The 11,202-nt window shown below is 40.8% G+C and overlaps 1 pseudogene; it reads right to left on the bottom strand.

Moving 5' to 3' along the window:
- Positions 1 to 2,990: 2,990 nt before the first annotated feature.
- Positions 2,991 to 9,500, bottom strand: LOC103426143 (cycloartenol synthase-like; annotated as a pseudogene).
- Between the last annotated feature and the right edge of the window lie 1,702 nt (positions 9,501 to 11,202).

Genomic DNA, 11,202 nt, shown 5'->3' with positions numbered 1-11,202 from the left:
CATCAGCTCATCCTCAGTTGCTCAGCTGCTCCACCAAAGGCAGCCTTAAATGAGTAATCAAGCAGATCAACTAGAGAAATGGAAAAAGTCTCGAAGTCCTTCTCAGAATACTCATAATCCAACGCCCTGCCTTGAAAATGGTCTACATAGCCAAGCTTGTAGAAATTGGCTTGACAAGAAGTAAGTGCCACTTTATAACCAGTTTTCTCATTCTTCAGCAGTACATTCTCTTAACAAGCCCAGTATGAGCACCCTGCAGCTCATCCAATTCCTTTTTCAGGTTCTCATTAGCAAACAGCTCACCTTGCAGATCCATTTCCTTGGACTCAAGCTTACTGGTAACCTCTTTAAGACGAGACATTTCAGCATGCATGAAGATAAGCTCATCGTCCTTAGCAAAGCAAGCAGATCGTAGTTCTGAATTGACACGCATAAGGTCCTCGACCACCGGAGAAACATGACCGACTTCCTTCTCTACAGCTTCCAACATCGCCTGAGTCGCACTAAGCCTAGCATTCAAATGGGTGACCTCCTGATGAGCGATTTCTAGCTGCAAAGAAGTGGGGGCAAAGACATTAGACCCTTTCAAAACGACGAGTTCAGATTCGAGCTTCTCGATCTTTTCAGCAGCCGAGCGAAGCTAAGCCACCAATGTCATTTCTGCCTCCTTAGCACACTTGACAGCATCCTGATCAACGCACATAGACTCAGCTGCCAGGATCAAAGTCTTGTGCATTATAGCAATCAGGGATGACCTCCTCGAGTAGGTAGGACGCTTCGTAAAAGAGTTTGAGCGGATGACAACTTTCCCAACACTGTCAACAAACTTAGCGCAATCATCGACGTCTTCAAGCAGGTCAGCTTTCTGCAGCGCACAAACCTCGAAAAACTCTCCAGCCTCAAACTAAGTGGATTTATCATAACTGCATGTGCAGGCAAATTTCCCTTTCTCAGTAGACGAGCCTGTCATAGCAGAAGGATGAACAGGCCCAGGTGCCACTTTAACAGCATAATTCACCTTCCCGCTCTTTATAGCGACGAGCCTCTCAGCAGCAAAACTAGACTTAGCTCCCGACGAACGCTTCGATAAAAACCCAGACACCGGAGGTGTCACCGAACTCTTCTGCTGGGAAAGTCTCTCAGCAATGGAAGCGGTCACCTTCGAAACAACAGGTTTCACAGGCTTAGGCTCAACGGTCTTCTTCGCCCCCTCGGGGGAAGTTAGATTAATGACAAGCTTCTCGGTAGCAAACGGGCTTCCACGAGCAGCAGAAAAAGTCCTTGGCTTTTTCTCATCCAAAGGCTCACAAACAGGTGAGGAAAACCTTTTCTTTCCATCCTCGTTGGCAGCAGGCTCTACAGCAGAAATCGGGCGAGCCAACGCCTTGTCCTTTATCCATTTTATCGCTTCCTTCAGAGGCAGGCCACCTAAGCCCAAGAGCCCGCTCATTCTCTCATGCCGGTCTGCTACACGGGCCCATGCCCAGCAAAACCAAAGGGCCCGGCCCGAGCTGGCCCTTATGGGCCCTAGTGCCCATCCACCTGGCCCGTGCCAGCCTACCCCCGCACCGCACCACTGTGTTGGCCATTCGTGCACAGCAGCCCACGACTTCCATGCCATGTGTCACCAACCTTTTTGGCACCCACCGAGCCAATTTTTCAAGTCCCACGACTTCCAAAAAAATTCAAGAAGAAGAAAATTTAAATTTTTCTTACCTTGGTGAGACACGGAGGAGAAGAACAACAATGAGAGACAACTCTTTGCAAGGGCAAGAAAAGAAGAACGCTAGGGGAAGGGGAATAAAAATTTCCTCTGGCTTATCTTCCTTGTTGGAATAATGATTGTTGTAAGATCCCACATCGCCCAGGGGTGGAGATCTTATTAGCCTTATATGTATATTCTCATCTCTACCTAGCACAAGGCCTTTTGGGAGTTCACTGGCTTCGGGTTCCATAGGAACTCCGAAGTTAAATGAGTTCGCGCGAGAGCAATCCCATGATAGGTGACCCACTGGGAAGTTCTCGAGTGAGTTCCCAAAAAAAAAAACTGTGAGGGTGTGGTCGAGGCCCAAAGTGGACAATATCGTGCTACGATGGAGTCGAGCTGAGAATGTGGTGGGGGCCTAGGCTGGGATGTGACAATTGTTCTCCAAATTTATTTAATTCCCTGCTTAAGGCAGAATTAAATAGGTATTGGGTGCAATTGTTTTCCTTTTCCTACTAGAAGTCTATCTCCAAATCAAGAAGGAAGATCAAGTTCAAATTGGGAAACAATTCTACAAGCCTAAGCAGCTTGGGATTCCTACACCTACTATCATTTTCCTGCGTGCAGCACAGTAGGTGTGGGGGCATTTGTGGAGCCTAAAATAATCCCAAAAATTCTAGAGGCGACACGTGGACTTTTATTCAAGAAAGACAAGATCGCCCACAATAAATGGGCAGGCTTCTCAGATGCTCCCACGCGCAGCTCACATTCCTGGAGATCTCAGCAGCTAAATACGACTGCCCACAGCTCACTTGCCCTTGGCAAAAAATTAAAGATAATGATTAATTACCCAAATCAAATATTTAATACATTCCCATTGAAGATTGACTTCAATCAAGTAAGTAATCATAATTTAAATAAATTAGGGATAATTACACCATTATCTCAAATTTTGAGAGTTTTTGCAACCTTAGAAAAGCCCTAAATACTTTACTCTCTCAAAGAAACTAAGATCCGTTAACCTAACCCTCCCCCCCCTAAAAAAACCCCGTGGGCGCATGAGACTTAAGTCTTTGATCAAAGGTGTTGATTGTTTTGCAGGTACATTTTCGGCAAGACTGCAGACGGCAGAAATTTGCATCAAAAATAGGTTGCACATAAATTCAACCCTGAAGAATTATTACATTTTCTCGTTACAGAAAATCATGATCGAACTTGTCAGGATTACAACTAATGGATAACGAAATTCAAAGTGTTCTTTTATCTCTGAATAGATCAAAGACAATTTTGAAATTAATAAACGTTATATTATTTGAAGTATGTTAGCAATAGAATTACATGGTTTTGAGCTGAGTTGAAGGAGCTCTCATACAGGTTTATAAACATCAGTTCATTATCCGGAGGACTAAGCGTTGAACAATAAACAGACATCATTCAGAGGGCGTCCAATACCTGGTAACGATATTCTCCGAGGGCCCAAACGGGAAAATTGTTTCGGTAGGCTGAATAGCTGACCATACAGTTCTTGTTGAAGACACCTGTATGGGGAATGAAAACATTGGCTAGATGTTTACACCTGCATTTCTCTTTTTCTTTTTTAAAGGTCTTTACACCTGCATTTCTCTCTGTACAGTTTTCTTCTACATTGGCTAGATGTGTTGCAAATTGCAGTTAACATATCTATAATCAAACCAAACATAATGGATTTCTATTTCTAGTTGCTAGATTACCTTTTGAGGGAAATCTCCAAAGAAAAACCATGTTAACTGGTCATTGTAGATTGTGCACGGTCAAGAACGTACAAAGAACTTTACGTGAAAAATTGAGGAAAAAGTTGCTAGATTACCTTTTGAGGGAAATCTCCATTTTCCATTTGAGAAATGATTAGTACCCTAGCTGCCCGATGCAACGGAGTTGGGTCTCTCTTAGCCTTTCAGAGAGGCGAACATGAGAAGAAAATACTGGTATTAAAGTCAGCAACATGTGGAAGTTCATACAGTTATTTGTAAAAGGTTCCAAAAACTATGATTAGCTGCAAATCATTGATTCATTATGCAGCTGCCAGAAGCATATTCAAAATGCAGCAGCCAGAAGCATTGATTCATTATGCAGCTGGCAGCAGCCAGCAGCCAGTTTGATAAGTGGATGAAGAACTAGGAAGGATAAATTTGATAAATCGCATGGGAAGGAGGAGAAATGAATTTGATATCCAAATGTACCTGCCCGGCACCAATGAGGGCCAACATAGCCCATGCATTATGAACTATATGTGGCCTATTGTCCATGAGATTTGTGTACACCTGACATATAAACAGTCGGCATTAGAGTCATGCAAGTGTAACATAGATCATACATTTTGCCAAATAAGTATGCGAGTGAAAACCAGCAATTGACTGAAGGAATGAAGCAAGCTCCGTGGGTATGAAAGACAAAGAAAGTATATTTCAAATTTGAGGAATCATTAAACCTTGTTCTGACATCATAGATAGCTTTCTCCCCATCCACCTGAAGGAAGCTCTTTGAATAACAAAAAGTTGCATGCTTTACAAATGCTAGAGCAGTCTTCGTATGTCCTTCCCGCAGCAACCAACCCCTTTATTCCAAACCACCCAGCATAGGTGAAGCATACTCCCCAGGAACCATACCTATCATAAATCTCCGTGTAAATTGGTGCGACTACTTTCAAGATCACTATGTTTCTAAATTGTCAAACACTAGAGAGGGAGAAAGAGGTGAGACTCTCTCCTACCAAACAGTCTAACATGTTATGTCTTTCGACTGTTGATAAAGATTGTTGGCAAGATGGAATGATGTTCGAATATGCAGTGTTTTAAACTTGACCGTAATTTACATGTCTGACTGTCTAACAAGAGAGCATCATGCAATAAATGTGTATGCATGCATGAGTTCTCAATTGTGCAAGTCGTGGATGCCAAAGAACACTGCTAGCGGGATTGCATTGACTTCGTGGATCACTTGGACTATACATCGAAGTCAATACAACCAAAACCATTCAGCCAACATACATCCAAACACGAATGAAATGCCCTGTATGTGTATAAACGTATTTTTAATTGAATTCAGAAACAAACCATTATCCATCTGTTGCTTGTATCGTTTCAATGAACTTGCAGCACTAGCAATACAGTTTTCTATTTCTTCACTCCTATGCCCTGGACATAACTTTTTGAACAATGCAAGGGCTTGAATTGCCGCTGAGGTGCATTCAACATATCTGCATCCCCGTTCCAGTCAAGATGACTTAAGGCATTTTCCATGATATAGGATAAATTCAAAATAAAGTGTACAGAAATCCTATGGATAATCAATAACAATGTCACCAAAAGTTTCGGCAGGGTTGATTAGATAAAAATAAGATAGAGTTAAGCATATGCATTATGGATTCATATTAGATGATGGTAAAAAACATGAGCAGGCTAGGCAGCATATAAATGATACTTACCTCCAATCACTGGTATGATCTAGTTAGTTCATAAGTCGCAAAACCACCATCGTCATTCTGCAGTACTTCAAGAATCCAAAGATTAGGTAGGGGAATAGTTAACTCATAAAACCAAAATGCAGGAATATGTAAATATTCTGTCAACAAACTAAGACTCGAGCTGCTGATAAGAATTGTGACATATCGACAAGGAGGGTTCTTTTGAAAATATAAATTTTTTAAAGAGAATACAGGTTGACACATTATGTCTGGTAAGATTCAACTTCCGTATAGCCAGTGATTTACCTGTAAGTAAAGGGTAACATTTACAGCATCATAAAAGTGCTTTATATCTAATGAGTCCCCAACTGTTTCTGCTGGAATTTTCGATAGTAATAAGGCAGCCTGCACAAAGAAGTAAATATTAAATTTGTAATAAAAGGAATGTCTGTATGTGACATGCTGAGTGTTCAAGCTACCTTCAGCCCTTCTGCTGTGCAGTCAGAGATAGGCCATTCATGATCAGCTGTTGAGATTACCTTTTGAAATGTGACGATACCAAAAGTTCAGATCTCCGGGAAAATCTTCTAAAACCTTCAAAGCAAAAGTACTAGTCAAGCAAGGATAATGAGCGTAATTGTTAAATGATACAGTAAAATTTTCTGCTCACGAAAACCTGGAAATCTTTGATATACTGATGTGCTTTTCTTAAAATTGGTCCATACTCTTCAACAAGGTCAGTTGATGAATGGCAAAAGAAGTATCCCACGCTTGACTTCCATTGTAGCCCTGCAGTAAAAGGAAAAAAAAAACATTAGATAACAGAAACAATTAGCAGCATGTCAGCAAAGTCGTAAGTTTGTAACAAACTCTAGCGATTCCAGACCAAATTGATATCGCTTCAGGTAAGAAAGAGGGAGTCGGGAAGAGATGGGAAAAATCTTAAAATCAGTTCAAGACAATTTAATGCTATAACTGACCTGCATTCATGCCATCTTCAGCGATCCATAAGCAATCAGGGATTCTCAGGAGATGCAACTTGAATGCCTCTGAGATTGGATCCTCCGCCCAACAGCAAAGCATATTTAACACCTACATCATTTAAGAAATAGGCAATCAAGAAGCACACAACTGCATACTGAATGAATCTGTAAACCAAAGAAACATGTCAATCCAGCAATTCCAATGGCAACCTTGTCGATATATGTATGGATCTATTGACAGATGATCATATGCATAAAATTTATTCTAAATGCATACCTTGTTAACAGGCCCTATGCATAAGTACCGGGTATTTTCATCTTCATAATGTATATGCTGCATTACAGTCTTCAAAGAACTCTTCCTCAATTCTTTGTTGGCCAACGTGTGAAAATAGGTTCATAAACATAGTGAAGAGACCCCCACAAGATATCTTGTACCATTGGGTGCGGATAGTATAGATCTTCCTAGAAGTTGTATAAAACATCCAGGTAAGAATTAAAAACATGTGCAAAATGAATTGTCATCAATAATTACCTGTACAACTAAACTCGAGTAAAACAGATGCAGAGAAATAGTGCTATATTGTATTTGAAGAGTTATAGGAAAGCAATCTACCAATTAAACATCCGTCGGACTAAATCCCTAAATCAAAAATGTACTTTCACAAATAGCTATCATGTATTTCACCTGTGAATAGCCCTATGAAAAGTAAAAATGTATAATTAAACTCACAAGCACGGGACCTTTATCCAGGGGAGCTGGAAAAAGCAGAGTATATTCAAAGCGGCAGATGTTTCTTACCAACCTATGCACATAGATTGCGAGCATTATTCCAATCAACTTCATGATAGGGGACTGTATAAAGCTCCTTCCTCAATGACCGGATTGTGGGTGTGATAGGTTCAACAAACCTCTTCCCATACAAATATGACATGGGCAAATACACCATTCAGTAATGACACCACATTCTTCCTGTATGTGGAAAATTTGAAAATTCATAAACCGTAAAGAGTAGCAGTTAGGCAGTTAACAACATGAACAAGTGTATGAACATAATAATGTTAATGGGACCTATGTTATTTATTTGATTCTGATATTTTTATGAAAGGAGGGCTTGAATTTCTTCTATCCTGCCTAGAATGAACATATAGCATCAATGTCAAACGTAATGATAATGATCAGAGACCTGGATGAAATGGAAGAGAGTAAGGACATAGCCACACTTCAGGCAGAAGTGGATTATTCCCAGACCATTCATATGCCCCAAGTACCTATAACCACCAAAGAGTCAGCTAATATTTTCAAAAGACTACACCCTTGGTAGAATCCAACAAGAAAAACACTGAGGTCATACTGAAAGCCACATTTTCCCCCATGAAGTAATTGCAGTCACGCCACCATGGTCTAATATCCACTTGCGTGCTAGTTCGATTGCCCCTTGTCCATCAACAGCACCTTCACCAAGCAACCTCAAAGTGACATAATTAAGTGCAGTGCCAAACATGGTACTTGGCCCCTCAATATGCAGACCCCATCCCCCATCTTCATTCTGCAAAAACAATTCATCAGTGAATTTCTTCATTTTTCTATGCGGAAATCAAAGCTTTCTTAAAAGGCATTAATTTCATGAAAACCATTCTTACCTGATGATTATAGAGATATCTGCACATCTCACATTGATGCTCTTTCAATAACACAGCATTTAGAGCTCCACTACTTGAAAGTGTAATGATCTGTTGCAATTGGTAAGTAATACTTAGTCACCCAACAACTACCGAATGGACCAAATAATAAAGAAAAAAAAAAACAATCTTGGTTAATTCATTTTTCACTAAGAAGAAAGGCTGTGAAGTTCCGAAATGAATACGCAGCCATCTTTAGGAATGTCAAACTTATTTCTCATGTTTAACCATGACATACAGATTTTCCTATTTTCATCTTTTGGATTACACATTTGTTGTTGTTGTTGCATCTTCTGGATTACACAGTGATTACTACTTTTCTCCCTTACCAAACCAGGAAGCAGAAACATGGAACCCCCATAATCCCCAGCCCAATGACCGTCATGCGCTTGGATTGTTGAATAGAAACTGACAGCCCTTTGTAATGTGGTTGTCACTGCCTCTTCCGTCACCTCTTCTTGATCTTTAACTTTGAGTTGTGGTAGATTAGTAGCACATGGACTCTCCTTCGCAAACTACATTTCAGAAATAAGAACAAAACACATACATAAAAAATGGAAAGTAGTGTTACAAAACATTTTAACTTCAAAACTCATACGATTTGGCCCAAAACCACTAAAATTCTTCGCTCATATTGGAAAGGGTTTAACAAATTAGGCATAACTGAAGACAATAACTCTAAGAATGGATAAAACACACCGACAACTTTAAGTTTTATACAAAAACACCTCAAAGAGCTCAATTGGAGAACATAGTATCTCAAACACAGATCACCCGAAAGAAAAACATCATTCAGACTTACAATGCCTAATACTACAAATGAAATCCTAGTTCCAACAATACTGTGTGAAAAACCCGACCGCATTGTTCAACAGCATTGTCAAATAGAGCACAGTTCTAACTGATTTTATACATAATTCAATGATCCAGAGCACCGCAACCATAATTTGAACATTTTGCATTCAAATTGGAAAGGGTTTAACAAATTAGGCATAACTGAGGACAATAACTCTAAGAATGGATAAAACACACCGACAACTTTAAGTTTTATACAAAAACACCTCAAAGAGCTCAATTGGAGAACACGGTATCTCAAACATAGATCACCCGAAAGAAAAACATCTCAAAGAGCTCAATTGTTCCAACAATACTTACAATGCCTAATAGTACAAATGAAATCCTAGTTCCAACAATACTGTGTGAAAAACCCGACCGCATTGTTCAACAGCATTGTCAAATAGAGCACAGTTCTAACTGCTTTTATACATAATTCAATGATCCAGAGCACCGCAACCATAATTTGAACAGTTTGCATTCAAATTTCAGTAAATAATTAACCTTTTTCACCCATATGCAGTATATTCAATTTCTTGAGAAAAAGTGTCAATGAATTGAAAAATGAAGAAAAACCCAGATGAAAGAACCTGAATTCTCATGAGGAGGTCCGAGCTGTGCCGCCTTTCGAAACGGTGGTTCCAGAAAGCCTTGCGGGCATCTTCAATTTGCTGAAGCTCTCCTGGGGTTCCAGTCTCTGGGTGGAACTCCCACACCTGGCGGACCAAGTGACTGTTCACACTCTTCAGCCGTTGACCGCCACCTTCTCCTCCCACTGTCTCTGCCCTACCTTCAGCTTCCACATTTTTTACTTTGTTCTCTCTCTCTGCCAATGAGATTGTATATACTTTGAATGCGTCGCTAAATCCACGTGAAGTTGTGAATGCATCAATTCTTCTAATACAACAACAACAACAACAAAGCCTTTTCCCACTAAGTGGGGTCGGCTATATGAATCCTAGAACGTCATTGCGCTCGGTTTTGTGTCATGTCCTCCGTTAGATCCAAGTACTCTAAGCCTTTTCTTAGAGTCTTTTCCAAAGTTTTCCTAGCTCTTCCTCTACCCCTTCGGCCCTGAACCTCTGTCCCGTAGTCACATCTTCGAACCGGAGCGTCAGTCGGCCTTCTTTGCACATGTCCAAATCACCGGATCCGATTTTCTCTCATCTTTCCTTCAATTTCGGCTACTCCTACTTTACCTCGGATATCCTCATTCTCAATCTTATCCTTTCTCGTGTGCCCACACATCCCACGAAGCATCCTCATCTCCGCTACACCCATTTTGTGTACGTGTTGAATGTTTCACCGCCCAACATTCTGTGCCATACAACATCGCTGGCCTTATTGCCGTCCTATAAAATTTTCCCTTGAGCTTCAGTGGCCTACGACGGTCACACAACACGCCGGATGCACTCTTACACTTCATCCATCCAGCTCGTATTCTATAGTTGAGATCTCCATCTAATTCTCCGTTCTCTTGCAAGATAGATCCTAGGTAGCGAAAACGGTCGCTTTTTGTGATCTTCGCTAGATTGCTCCGGTCATTAGTGTGGATAAGTATATAAATGGATAGAGATAGGAAAGCAAACACAAGATGTACGTGGTTCACCCAGATTGGCTACGTCCACGGAATAGAAGAATTCTCATTAATTGTGAAGGGTTTACACAAGTACATAGGTTTAAGCTCTCATTTAGTGAGTACAAGTGAATGATTTAGTACAAATGACATTAGGAAATATTGTGGGAGAATGATCTCGTAATCACGAAACTTCTAAGTATCGGAGTGTGGTATCATCTTGACTTGCCTTATCTGTCTCATAGGTAGATGTGGCAGCTTCTCTGGAAGTACTCTTCCTCCATCCAGGGGTGGTATCTTTAACTGGTGGAGATGCACAAGGTAATGTATCAATTTCACTTGAAGCTTACTTGTAGTTTCAGGCTTGGTCAAGCGCGATACAAACCATGTAGTAGGAGTCCCCCAAGTCGCCGAGCTAGGGGATCTGCTGAAAGAGGTGACAGACAAGGTAAGCAATCAGAACTCCGGCTGATTGTTCACCTTCTCCCCATCTTGCAGCAGCATGAAGGATAAAGAGAAAAAAAATGAGAAGAGATGATATGGGATACTTTTGCTTTTGAAGAAGTAACTTTCCACAGGCTTATTCTTGAACTGAGCTGGAGGGTTTTCTGGTTTCCTCCAGAGTATAAGGCCGACTGAAGAATTTGAGGGTCAAAATAAGTCCATCAAATCTAGAGTACGTTCGACCCTGCTGATATGGGATACTTTTGCTTTTGACAGAGTAATGGATGTATAGGCACGTGTGCTGTTACGCTTGTCTCCACATGCTTCCTTGTATCCTTCGCACTTGCCCTATCTGTTCCTCAAGCAGATGCGGTATCTTCCCTGGAAACATAAGATGTTGAAGATGAGTACTCGAGAGCAATGCCAGGTAAGTAATCAGGTAAGGGGTTCCAGGCAGTCAGTTCCTAGTTCGGAGCTTGATTTCAAGTGCTGAATGATTGCTCTATTTCTCCTTGTCTTGCAGGTAAAAACAAGG

This window comes from Malus domestica, chromosome 17 (assembly GCF_042453785.1).
Source record: "Malus domestica chromosome 17, GDT2T_hap1".
Taxonomy (NCBI): domain Eukaryota; kingdom Viridiplantae; phylum Streptophyta; class Magnoliopsida; order Rosales; family Rosaceae; genus Malus; species Malus domestica.
The sequence above is the reverse complement of the archived record's forward strand: the minus strand, read 5'-3'. Positions and strand labels throughout refer to the sequence as shown.